The following is a 12,270-nucleotide window of genomic DNA, read 5'->3' as shown; positions in this document are numbered from 1 at the left end:
GGGTCCAGCCCCTTACCAGAACTAAAGTGGCATAACTGTAATGCTGCACAACTAAAATCTTAAAATTTTCTGACTTTGGTTAAAAGCTGAGGCCGTAAAGGGGCACTCAGCACACATAGGACAAAACACAAAATTATACTGACCGTAGGGCCAGTCGCCAGAGCCTCGTTTGTCTGCATAAAGCAGTCCAGGTTGTAATGCGTGGAAGTGAGGTTGACAATTGGGTGTACTACGTGGGAGGTCACCCCTTACACCCCTCCATTAGGACGAGTTTTATTGTTTATGGCTATAATTGTATTTTCTTCTTTGTACGTCACTCCACCCCTTTCACGCCCGCGTTCTATTTCCGGTGGGTGCCCCAAAATTTCGGTGTTTATACAGTATCGTGACACCGGTCACCAAAGCCACAAGACAGCGGCGATTGGACACGATGCAGTGACCAGGTGTCACCCAAGATAGTCCATTGGAAGGCTCTAACTTTCAACAGACATATTGCGTCACGGAATTTAAGGGATGAATAATGATTCGATAAAATTGATTAAGATACACACGCACACACAAGAGGATTCTCAATTCTAAAGCAGACCATCAGTAGCGACAACTCAATGCGTTTGGCCACCGATAATACAAGAAATGTCATGAAAATAAATGTTAATGTATCATATCAATTGAATATTGGTAACAAATTACCAAGCTTTTTCTACATTTTTTCGAGAAATGTAGAAATTCTAAATGCTAGTAAAGTTTTTAAAAAATGTAAAGGTACCCCTGTGCGTGTGAACACATGCCTTGAAATCATATGGGGTGATGTGGAGGTATAGAGCTCCACACATTCTTGATCTTGGCCAAAGTTGGGATGGTGTGATCAGTATCACGCCCGGGCGCCTTTACGAGGCTGAATGGACCTCAGAGCCGCTCAACAACAGGGAAATGACTGGAAAATAGTTATGGTCCAGATCACCTGCTCGGGATTCGAACCTGGGCCTACCGCAGTAGCCAGATGATCTACTCTGAGTTACAGCTACTCGAAATTTCAAATTCTTCACCTGAAAATAACATCATCTGTCTAGCCATGGCATCATCTTTGTGGCGGAGCATTGGGGTCACAGAAAGTTCGCTTCTCCACGCTCATTATTATGTAATGTGTTGTCCCGTGCATGAGGAACTGATCATGGGGGTGATGTCATGGGCCACAACACGTCGTGAATCAGACCATGACCAAAAAATCATTTCTGCAGATTTCACTAATTCGAGCTGCCCACACACTCGCCGTAATAGCATCACTGGACCGTGACGAAGCCGGGATTTGACCGAGTCGGGTCTCCTTCTGGGCTCTGGTAACTGTATTTTACGTCACTTTCGATCATTAGATAAAACTGACCAGAGGATAACAATCGCCATGACTGGACTCGAACACGGAATGCTGAAGACTTCGTGCAAAAATTTTGTTTCATTACTGTTCTTGCTACTGTTGTTATTATGCAATTGGAAGATTTTGATAAAAAGAATACGTATTATACAACATTACCCCACAATTGTGGAGCAGCGGTGGTGTAGTCGGTAGGGCGTCTGACTGAAACGCGGGAATCCTGGGTTCGATTCCCGGGGTGGGTGATTTAAGGTTTACAACATTGCATTGCTGTCAGTTCCTGTCATGATCAATTAAAGATGTCGTCTACGATTCGAATTAAATTGTTTTAGATGTGCCTGTGCCAGTATATCTGGAGCTTGGTCGCGCATAGCGTCCGGGAAGTGGGGGGGGGGGGGTGATCTAGTGGGAAGAGCGAAGCAGGCTGGTAACTGCAGTCGCTTTCCTCCCCTCCACGCAATACCATTCACTCTCGTATGTTCATTCGTAGCAGCGGAGATAGCTCCAGAGATAGCTGAGACAGAGTATAGAATATGGTACAATGTGTGGAACAGATTTACGGTATGTTGATGTGAGGTAATGCAATGTTTACTGTAGTGTTGTTGTTATTATTGTAATGTTATTCATGTTATTCCGTAGTAGGCTGTTCATGACACTCAGGTGATTATGAAGTCACTATGCAAAACGTGACGCAATATATTTCTTTTGCAGGTGATGTGAAACAATGCTAACAGCGGAAGAAAGAACATCCAGTCAGCGTGGAATGACGTATGTACAGGTGCGACCGGACTTCACCAGGTAAATGGATTGGCCGTGCCTCGTGCCAAGGATTTGGGTGGGCCCTCCGTTCACCAGACCTGACCCCCTTGGACTTTTTATCCGCAACATCGCAGAAGTGAAACAACGGATTACGGTCACACCTGTTGAGATTTCACCAGCCATGTTGAAGAGAGTGCTTCCACTTCCATTTCGCACTAATCTGCCAATGCTATCATCTTAAATCAAAGGGTCCTGGGTACGTTTCCTGGTGAGGTTAAATTGCACAGTAGCAGTGGCGGCGATTGTGGGGGGGGGGGGCCTTGTGCCCCGCACTATGATAAACCTTACGTACAAAGGGAAGTAAAACTGTCCTTGCCCCCAGTTTACAAAACCAATCGCCGCCACTGCACAGTAGTTTGGATTCCACTTTGAACGTCCGGTTCCGATTAGTTTATCTGACACAAACATGGACGTAAAACGAACTCATGTAATTGTTATGATTTGAATAAAAACCTGCACATGCACATTATATTTCCCAATTTACATCTTACATGCTTACAGCATTTTCTGTGCCCCTCCTAGTAACTGTAACTGCAGCATTCACAAAGACAACAACAGTGACAGTTGGCCATAACACGAAATTTGACATGTTGTAGACTGCAAAACGTCAGAGCTATGGCAACGCACCTACTAATACAGGATACAAATCGAATTCCTGGCCGTTTGAAAAGGCGCAATTGCTATTACATTACGCTTTCAAATTATGAATGGAAATTAGTTTCGTGAGGGTAAGGACCCGTAATAATGATTCTGCATTCAGCACACAGGGTCTTGTCGTGATCATGGCCAATTTTCATCCTGAATATCAGACCTACTTAGAAAATCACGTCCCGCCAAGGGGTCTTATGGGCGTCGACCGCAAACCTTATCTAACCATTCTTTAACCTACATTCCTTCCTTTGTTAGTAAACACTGTGGAAAATTGAATTTTTTCCCGTTGTTTCCCATCTCTCTCTTGTAATTATGTCATGAGTGAGCATGATTGATCTGCTGGATTTACGTTAACAAGATTTACCTTCGTGAAAGCCACGTCAACATAAGATAACTTCTTTTGAGGATAAGAGACGAGGTGTGATGACCGAGTTCGGTGCAAATACTACATGCTGTGGCGTCAACTTCAAATAAGGAGAGGGGCCAAGATTAACAAGAAAATCATGGTGGCTTTTGAAGGGGATACGAGGGGTAATTCACCACCTGTTTAATAATAGGTGGCAGGTTGAAGCCTTGGTTTCATTGACTGATTTGGTTTATTTTACATCGCTCTATTGATCGCAGGATGAGTTATTAATTGGTTTATTTTACTTTGCTGTTCAGACACTTTTTGCTAATCGCCAAGATGAGGATGAAATTGATGAAGGGACACTCACAAAGAACACCCATGATCAGGCCGAGATTCGAATCGAATAGTGATGCGACAAACAAAAGGTTGCGCCCATGTCTGACCAGGGTTCGAACTTGCGACCTCTGGCTTCTTAGTGCGTCACTCCGCTATGTAGGCTGTCGATTTTTTTTCCGTTCGTTAGCAAAATGTTGCTTCAATTTAATGCGCAAAAATGGTGATTAAACAGGCTGGTGATAATCGTGTTTTTCTTGAGACGATCATATGTTGCAGATAACACGCTGAACGAAGTCATAAACATTGGCAGAGTTTCATTTGAAGACGTATGTACACAGCATGAATCACCTGAAATTCACCACGCAAATATTGCCAATACAAAGCGAGATAATGATTTTTCTCTTGTGCACATGGGGGACATCCACGTGACTCGAAATCAAACAAAAACAACCGTCAGCTGAGGAGCAGCGTTGCCAACTCGAACGAAGTTCACTGCCACGCAGATTCATCTCGCACGCAAGCACCAACGCCCAGAAGAATGGATGAATTATGGGCGGTGCGCGTCTACATACGCGCGTACGACGGTGTCCCTCTACTTCGGTTTTCTGCCACTTTGATGAGGAGTGATATGGAATTGAAGAAGGAACACGCAGAAAGAACACCCAGGCTCGGATTAGATCCCCGGGACCACTGGCGTCGTAGTGTGCTGTGCAAACCACTCCGTCACGGAGGCCTATTCTCCGTTAGTGGCACCACACATTCTCGATCGCGGCCATTTTGGAGGTGGTGTGATCAGCACCACGCTCCGGCCGCCATTAGCCCCCAGAGTTGCCCCCTGCGGCTGGGTGAGCCCCGGAAACACTTTATGCGTCTCTGCTTCGTTTACCTTACTTTTCAAAATACCCTCGTAGAATTTGGTAGGGATTCTAATTTCAACCTGTTTCAAGCAGGAGTGCCTGACCTTTGCCATTAACCTTGTTTTTACTGCGGCATCGATTTCAATTAGGGTGGACGCCTAACAAAGGTCGGTTCGAGGGGGGTAACTTCTTCGTAAGGAACGTACTTATAAATTCTTATTAACTGCTGCGCACACAACAAGATCCTTGTAAGCACATAAACAAAGGCATAACGCCGACCTCTACACGTTTTAATGGCTGTGCTTTCACGCCAAGACAGAGCCAACGACGATAAACAGCTGCACATTGGTCACGCACTGTGTGTTTAGAAAAACGTACTTGATACGCACCAAAAAAAAAAAGCCTCCACGTTTTATTTTCTTCTCTACCTGGGCGTCAAAACTTTGTTGTAAGCCTACTTTCTGCACATATAAGCTAACCACGGCTGAATGTACAGCTCGAACCCGGGAACCACTTTATTACAAGGCAACAGCGCTACGACATTGGGGATGCTAGCTATACAGTGGCGAGCCCATATATATATATACAGGGTTATTATAAATGATTGACCCGATTTCATAAGTTCACTGTAGCTTTATTATTTGACATATTGTCAATAAACTTTGCAGACATATAGAAAAACTCAAAAAGTTTTTTTGTGTTGCAGGTTCGCTTCTGATTTCTGCCACGAGAGTGCAGCAGTGAGAATTTATTCAATATGGCGACAGGCAGAGAGAAAGCTTGTGTTGTGCTAGAGTTCATAGCATATGACTTTTTCATCAGGCGTCAGTGCTTGTAGCAATTGCAAGCGGTAAGGCTTCTTCTTCAATCGCTTCTGTAAGATATTCCAAACGGTAGGCTATGGAATGTTGAGCTCTCTGGTTGCTTTGTTCGTCGACTTCTGTGGGCTTCGTGCAAAACTCGCTCGCACGCGCTCAACCGTTTCTTCAGTCACTGCAGGCTGACCAGTTGATTTCCCCTTACAGAGGCATCCTGAAGCTGTAAATTGTGCATACCATCGCCGAATGGACTTCGTTCGGAAGTGTCGTTGCATTGTTACGACAGACTGATGTGAATGAAACTCGAGCACAACATAAGCTTTCTCTCTGCCTGTCGCCATATTGAATAAATGCTCACTGCTGCGCTCCCGTGGCAGAAATCAGAAGCGAACCTGCAACACAAGAAAACTTTTTGAGTTTTTCTATACGTCTGCAAAGTTTCTTGACAATATGTCAAATAATAAAGCTACAGTGAATTTATGAAATCGGGTCAATCATTTATAATAACCCTGTATAATTACCCTGCACAAAAAAAATGAGACAATATTTCAAGCCTAGGTGGTACAAAGTGTTAAAAAAAATGATGAAATTCGTGACGAAAACTATCGCGTAATGGAGATAATTCGAGTTATTTCGCGACTTACTATGGATAACACACATGCGCGTCTGTCACGTAAATGCATCCACACACAAAACAAACTAGTCAAGATGGCAAAGTTATGGACTGAACTGACCAAATATATGTATGTTAAGAAACTTCCATATTTTATTTTCTTGTCATTCTTGTACAAATAGCCCGCGCAGAATTAAAAAAAAATACATTTAAGGCAATATTATAGTCACAAATTTGGCGAGTTATTTGTTGTGTAAAAGGTTTGATCCCGGATTCGAATCCAGACCCAGGCATTGACTGACTACTGACCAATTTAATTACAACCTTGCGATGAATTAGCATTTAAAAAATCGGTATTCCAATAACATATTATCTGTCCTCCACATAGTCATCGCACAAAGCTGCTTTTAAGGAGATTAAAATAAGTTTTCGCAATTGTACAAAAATATTTTCTTTTAAAAATAATACTTATGATAAAGTACGTATAATTGCTGCAAGGTAAAACTTTTCTTTATGTATTATATTATATCTGCAATCACAAATGACAGTCACAGAGGACGACTCTCGGACGATGTCAAAAGATTAGGTCCAATTTGAGAGCTTTGTTATTGTACTGTTATTGTACACAACAATATTCTTTTCTGTGGCTTTCCTCGTATGTTTGGCTTTCACTGAGTACCCATTGTGTATATATTCACAAACTGCATTTATGACAACAAATGCAGACTTGAGCGACAATTTTCCACTCCTCATATAACAATTTTCTTGCAAAGCTACTAGAAAATTGAGTCCTATCATCTACCACCAATAAGACCGCTGTTTTTCTGAAAGAGTTCACTAATACACAAGCGAGAATAGCTGTCTTGGTAATTTCACGCTGCGCGTGTACCGTTACAATGAACAGCTGACACGACAACACAACGACTCAGGCTAAAACCCAAGTCCTCCAGGGCGCGTCCCGCTAACCTCTAGGCCGCGCAGATCAGCTGTTTTCTTCAATCTTGCTTCCACTTTATACACAACGGATGGGATGAAGACTCCGGATGAATATGTGACCGCTGCTTTGTCCATGGGGTCGAAGCTGCGTAAAGAAACGTGTGCCCATGGCTCTTCTAATTTACAATGCTTATGGGTTCCCTTATGTTTTCAAGTCGGCCTTCGCGATCGTGCTGGAAAATCGTTGGTCCCTAGTTCGAATCGTGGTGAAGTAGTACATTTCCTTTAGTTTTCTTCCTTGTCCGTTTCATTAGATCATCCCTAGTTACCTATATGAGACTACACGGACCATAGAAGCGACTAAACATAACGAATGCCATCCAATGACACCCAATTTTCAGGCATCCAACGTCTTGCTTTGTAAAGGACAGGTCAATACGCTTTGATAACATACTGGTCAACTTTGTCAACGGATTCGATTACCTGTGTGGGTATGTTTCAGTCGTTAGGATCAACTGTAGGACCAGACCCGACTAGGTTATCTGTACATATACATCACATCTAGTCCTTTAATGATGAGTTTGAGGGTAAAACAACTGACTTGACCCCTCGAAGTCTGTGGCTATGAGTGGATAAACTTTAGCCCTTTTGTTCTGAGTCAAGTGTGAGAAATATAGTCATAGGTTGTTGTAGACAAGTCACTGTATTCGGGAACTTAAGTTTCCATCAAGTGTGGATATTCGTTTGTTGAGTGTCCCTTAATCAATTTCATGTATCATAATTCATCTTCATCCTCGCGATTAGCCGAGAGTAATACAAATATCCCATTGTACGTAAATGACTACAATTACAATACAAATTACACTGTCTCAGAGGTCGGTCTGCTGTCCTACGTGGCGGAGTGGTCAGTGTAACTCAATGCGAAACGAGAGCCCACAGGTTCGAATCCTGTTCAGGCATAGTCTTTGTTCCGTCACCCGTTTCATCATTCATCCTCATCGTCCTGGTTGACCTAAGGGGTAGAAACGCGACGTAAAATAACCAAAATGGAAGCGAACAGAAGAAATGTAAGCCTTTGCTCGTACTTCGAACCCAAAGTCTTTATATCACGACTCCCGTCAGGTCTCCTACATGCAAACCACATTATTTAGGCTGGATGCCATTACTTACGTGTTCGATCTTCGGTGCATCGAAATCTCACCAACAATATAAGGCAAATAAACAAACACTGGGCAACAACAAACACAAAACTGTCCAAGAGAACGACTCCACAGCACAGCTGTTTCGCGTGAAAACACAGCGCATGCGGGAACTCAAGACACACGAGCACTTGGAGTGATCTTACCACTCGTCAGCGTTGAACTGCCCTCTCCGCAACCTTGCTCACAGTCGATGGCTGCCTGGCAGTGTTGCCACAATTAGATATTGCAATTTCCCTTTCACATGAGATATTTCCCTTTCTTGTTCAAAATTTCCCTTTCTGTAAGAAAAACGGAATTAGCGATCAGAAAAACGTTATCAACTATTGTTATTATAATTTTCTCTACAAGTAGAATTATGTATATTATTTTCACTGATTAATAGATTGATTGACTGATTGATTTTGTGTTTTAAGTCCACTTTATGCACAGTAAGGCTAATCGGGACTGGACCTACAGTTTAAAGTGGGACCCGAACCACTATGTGCCTCCACTGGGACTGATTCAAATAAATATTAGTATTTACTGAAACAGTGGCGGCGAACCGGGATGGCAGTTGCACACCACTTTTTGTCGCTGCACTATGCTGCTAAACTTTATGTACCCAGGGAAAGTAAACTGTCCTCCCCCCCCCCCATTTTGGCACTTTGCCCCGCAGTTTTTTAACCCAATCGTCGCCACTGTACTGAAAGCATGAACACCTGGAAATAATAAAATAGTTCGAATCCTGGGGAGGTAATCTGGACCAGGTATATTTCCACTCATTGTCCTGTTTCTGCGCCCACCCAGCCTTCTATCAATGGGTGGGTACCTGGGGGAAACCCTGGGGGTAAAGGCGGCTAGGTGTGATGCTGATCACATCATTCCAACTATGGCTGAGATCAAGAATATGTGAAGCTCTACTTTCACATTACCCCATATGCCTTCATGGCATGTGTGCACAAAGGTACCTTTACTTTGATTGAAATCAGTGACTTATCCACACACCCCCAACACTCTCCTAACACCTCCAAATTTCCTCAGCACCCCCTAATTTTTTCACAAATGTCCAATTTTTTATTTGAATTGTGTTTAAGTCCACTTTTATGCACAAATAGGCTAATTCTGGAACTACAGTTTAAAGTGCCTTTACCGGGTATCGAACCCGAACCCGCCTTGATTACAAAACGTCGACGTTACCACTAAGTCATCGTGAAGGCCAATTTTTAGTCATTTGGTCTCTAAATTTACCCTTACACCACTCCCCTAAATACGAACTTGCACTCTCCCAGATGGAACATTCTTGAAAAGCCTCTGGCTGAGCGCACACTGTACACCGGAACAATAGCAATTTTCCTACGCCCCAAATTCAAGATAGTTTGTTATATTTGAGGCATTAAATTACGCGAAAATAGCAAGAAAATGTATTTTACACTCCGTTCTGCTTGACTTTAATAATATATTTGCCGCATATCTTCAAATTTCCCGACAATTTCTACATTTGTCATGAAATTTCTCACCCTAAAATTGTGCCTGAAATTTCCCTCCACGTGGCAACACTGCTGCCTGAATGTGACGTTCGCAGCGTGCTAATGCTCCCGCCCGTGGCGGTCAGCCAACCATCGACGGCCGTCTCTCATTGGTTGCTCACCTACCACTTAACTCCCGAGCATTGCACTGTCTTGGGGGCCACTTCCCCCCTTCCTTTCTTCTTCTTTGCCCCCATAAAAAGAAGTCCCTGTTCTCCCCAGCTGGGATCGGGAAACAAAGAACCCAAATACACCTGTCGTTAAGTTCACAGCTGTGGAAGAGCCGGTTGACAGATGAGAAAATTATGAGGCTACGTCAACACTTTTGTCATTTACACCCGTCAAAATTTTATCACGCGGTTGCCAACTCTAGAAGGATAAACATTTCTAGAAACATCTGTATTTGGTCGGTTTTCTTCAGATTTCGGATAATCGCGACGATGAGAATGAAAGATGGCTGAATAAAATGCATGGGCTGGCAATCGCAAATCCAGTGGACTGACAGAACAGCGTCTTGTAATCAAGGGATCCCGAGTTCGATTTCTGTAGCGGCAAATTGCACAATGGATCAACGGATCCGAATTTAAACTATAGTTCGTCTCGATTAGCCCAACTGACCATACACGAACTTTTTCACGAAACTCTAGAGGAAAAAAGTGGTTTAATTGGTAGGCGTTTGACAGCTTGGCTTGAGACCCAGGTTCGATTCCCCAAATGGTGACCTTGTCCCTGGCTCTGTGGTTCAGCCACCCAGAAATAAATGGTTAACGGCGGCTGCAGCGTGGTGCTGATCACATTACTTTAAAAAAAATTGCAGGAATAGAGGAAATTGGGGGCCCACTTCCACATCCGCCCCCATATTACCTCTATGGCACGATGCAATGTGGGTGGATGGAAGGGTGCTTCACTTCTGGGTGATAAGATCATAAGGTGGTATGGGGGAGCCAAAAGATAATTTTCATTATAAACTGGTTTGACTGGAACGTGGTCTCAATTATCTAGACTTGGTGGAAACATCATGCTTGCTGAGACGTAGGAAAGGCATATAGGACAATCCATGCATAGCCTATTTTACGTGTTCACGTTAAAAGAAGGATTTTAAAGTTTCGCCCAAAAGTATATATTCACACCCTCGAAGGAGGCACTTCCAACCATCCACAATCTGTCCGCGGCGGACTCACAATGTTGCCATTTTTAGATTGAAACTGTGTGTGGCAACCGTGGTGCGTGGTTGCATACAAACAGGATAAACCTTATAATTTGACACAAGAAATGTATACTCTGAAGCGTGCGAACAAGAGCAAAGTCTTTGCGCAAGTAGTGTCTCGCAAGAGCTCCACCAATGAATGCGTGCGAGGAGAGGGGATTGCAAGGAGAGGGAAAAGGGACTCCAGTTACCAGCATGGACGTCCACAGGATTTTTCATAGGGAGGGGCAAGCAAGGTATTTTTCCCCTCGATTTCTCCTCTTCTCTGCGGTTATATGCGTCCTTGCTCCGGAGGTTTCCGGGATAGAGTATAGTACGTTGAAATGTAAATTGCAGGCTCGGTAGCTCAGCTGATAGAGCAATATCACGGTGTAAATAAAGAAGAGAGAGAGAGAAGAAGAAGAAGAAAAAACATAAGTGACGACGTCATCATAGTTTCAAAGGCGACAGAACCCCTCGCAGTATCACTAACAATTTCTCAAAGATAAAACCGGCAAAGAAAACCGAACGGAAAAATCAGGCTAAACCAGAGTTGGCTCGTAGTAGCTCAGTTGGTAGCAGGTTTCAGTCCTGGCCGAGTTTGTATTTTAATTTCTATGTTGTAATCAAGGGGTCGCAGGTTCGATATCCGGTGACAGTGGTTCCGATCCCATTTGCAACTGTATGTCCAGTCCCGATCATGTGCATAAAATGGACTTAACAATTATTCAAATTTGCAACTTTTCATGGACTCGTTTCGTCGATACATACAAGCGTCTTGACCTCAACGCGCCCTTGAAAGTCCATGGGTGTTACATCCTCAACAAGCTCACATGAGAATTTTGATAACCGATTTTTAGGTCTAAAATAAAATCTAAAAGGCGGGCTCCATGTCAATGAAGTTCCCTTGTGGGGCGTAAATCAGCAACGAACACCTTTCAAGGAGGCTCTTGTGTTTCTTGACGCAACGTTAAATGTTTCACCGTCACCACATGTTAAATTAACGTGCAGGGGTGGGTTTTTGTCATGTATACTTCCACACAAAGGAACTTTTTCGCCTGCTGAGGGGATCAAGTTGCGAAGGGCACGAACGGACCTGGAATCCCGCCAAGATCTGATCTATAAATTATGCCAACTCTCTCCCCCCCCCCCCCTACGTATAAACTTTCTCAAACGGGCACAAAACGACGCCCACAAAATTAAGCCTAGATTTCGCCTCGGTTTGACAGCAGATATACACACAAAAGTTTAAAATAAGTCGAAGTTTTATTTTTTTTCTTCATTAGTACGAACCCCTTTCCAGGCAATTTAAAAATAAATGTCGAGATCATAACCAAGTCTAAGTATTAAAACTGAACTTGTTCTTAAAAGAGAACTAAGTTCATTAACACTGTTCAATAATAATCTATACAAATATTTATTTAAAAAAATAAAAATAAATAAAAATAATCTGGCTGGAAAAAAATGGATTTTCATTCCTAAATCCTGGAAAGTACAAAATCCACTTGATCTTTAGGACTTGAAGGTTTCCGGGTGTATTTTGAAAGTTCTCGGACTTTTCCAGGAATTCCATTTCTTTATATTAGAGATAGCCACAAAATCCGGATAACTGATATTCGGATAATCTGG

General features: G+C 43.0%; 1 protein-coding gene across 3 annotated transcripts in view; it reads right to left on the bottom strand.

Moving 5' to 3' along the window:
- Positions 1-12,270, bottom strand: part of Ypel (Yippee-like) — a 244,162-nt gene that overhangs the window by 141,429 nt on the left and 90,463 nt on the right. Inside the window, exon 1 of one of the 3 annotated variants that reach the window (XM_083124195.1) lies at positions 7,919-8,093. The exons of the other annotated variants lie outside the window; for them this stretch is intronic. The gene's annotated coding sequence lies outside the window, so the exon portion shown is untranslated. Of the gene's footprint in view, positions 1-7,918; positions 8,094-12,270 lie in introns of those variants that run through there. 3 annotated transcript variants of the gene reach the window in all.

Source organism: Lepisma saccharinum, chromosome 6, assembly GCF_977018435.1.
Source record: "Lepisma saccharinum chromosome 6, izLepSacc3.1, whole genome shotgun sequence".
Taxonomy (NCBI): Eukaryota; Metazoa; Arthropoda; class Insecta; order Zygentoma; family Lepismatidae; genus Lepisma; species Lepisma saccharinum.
Note: the sequence above shows the minus strand (reverse complement) of the source record. Positions and strands in the feature narration are given on the sequence as shown.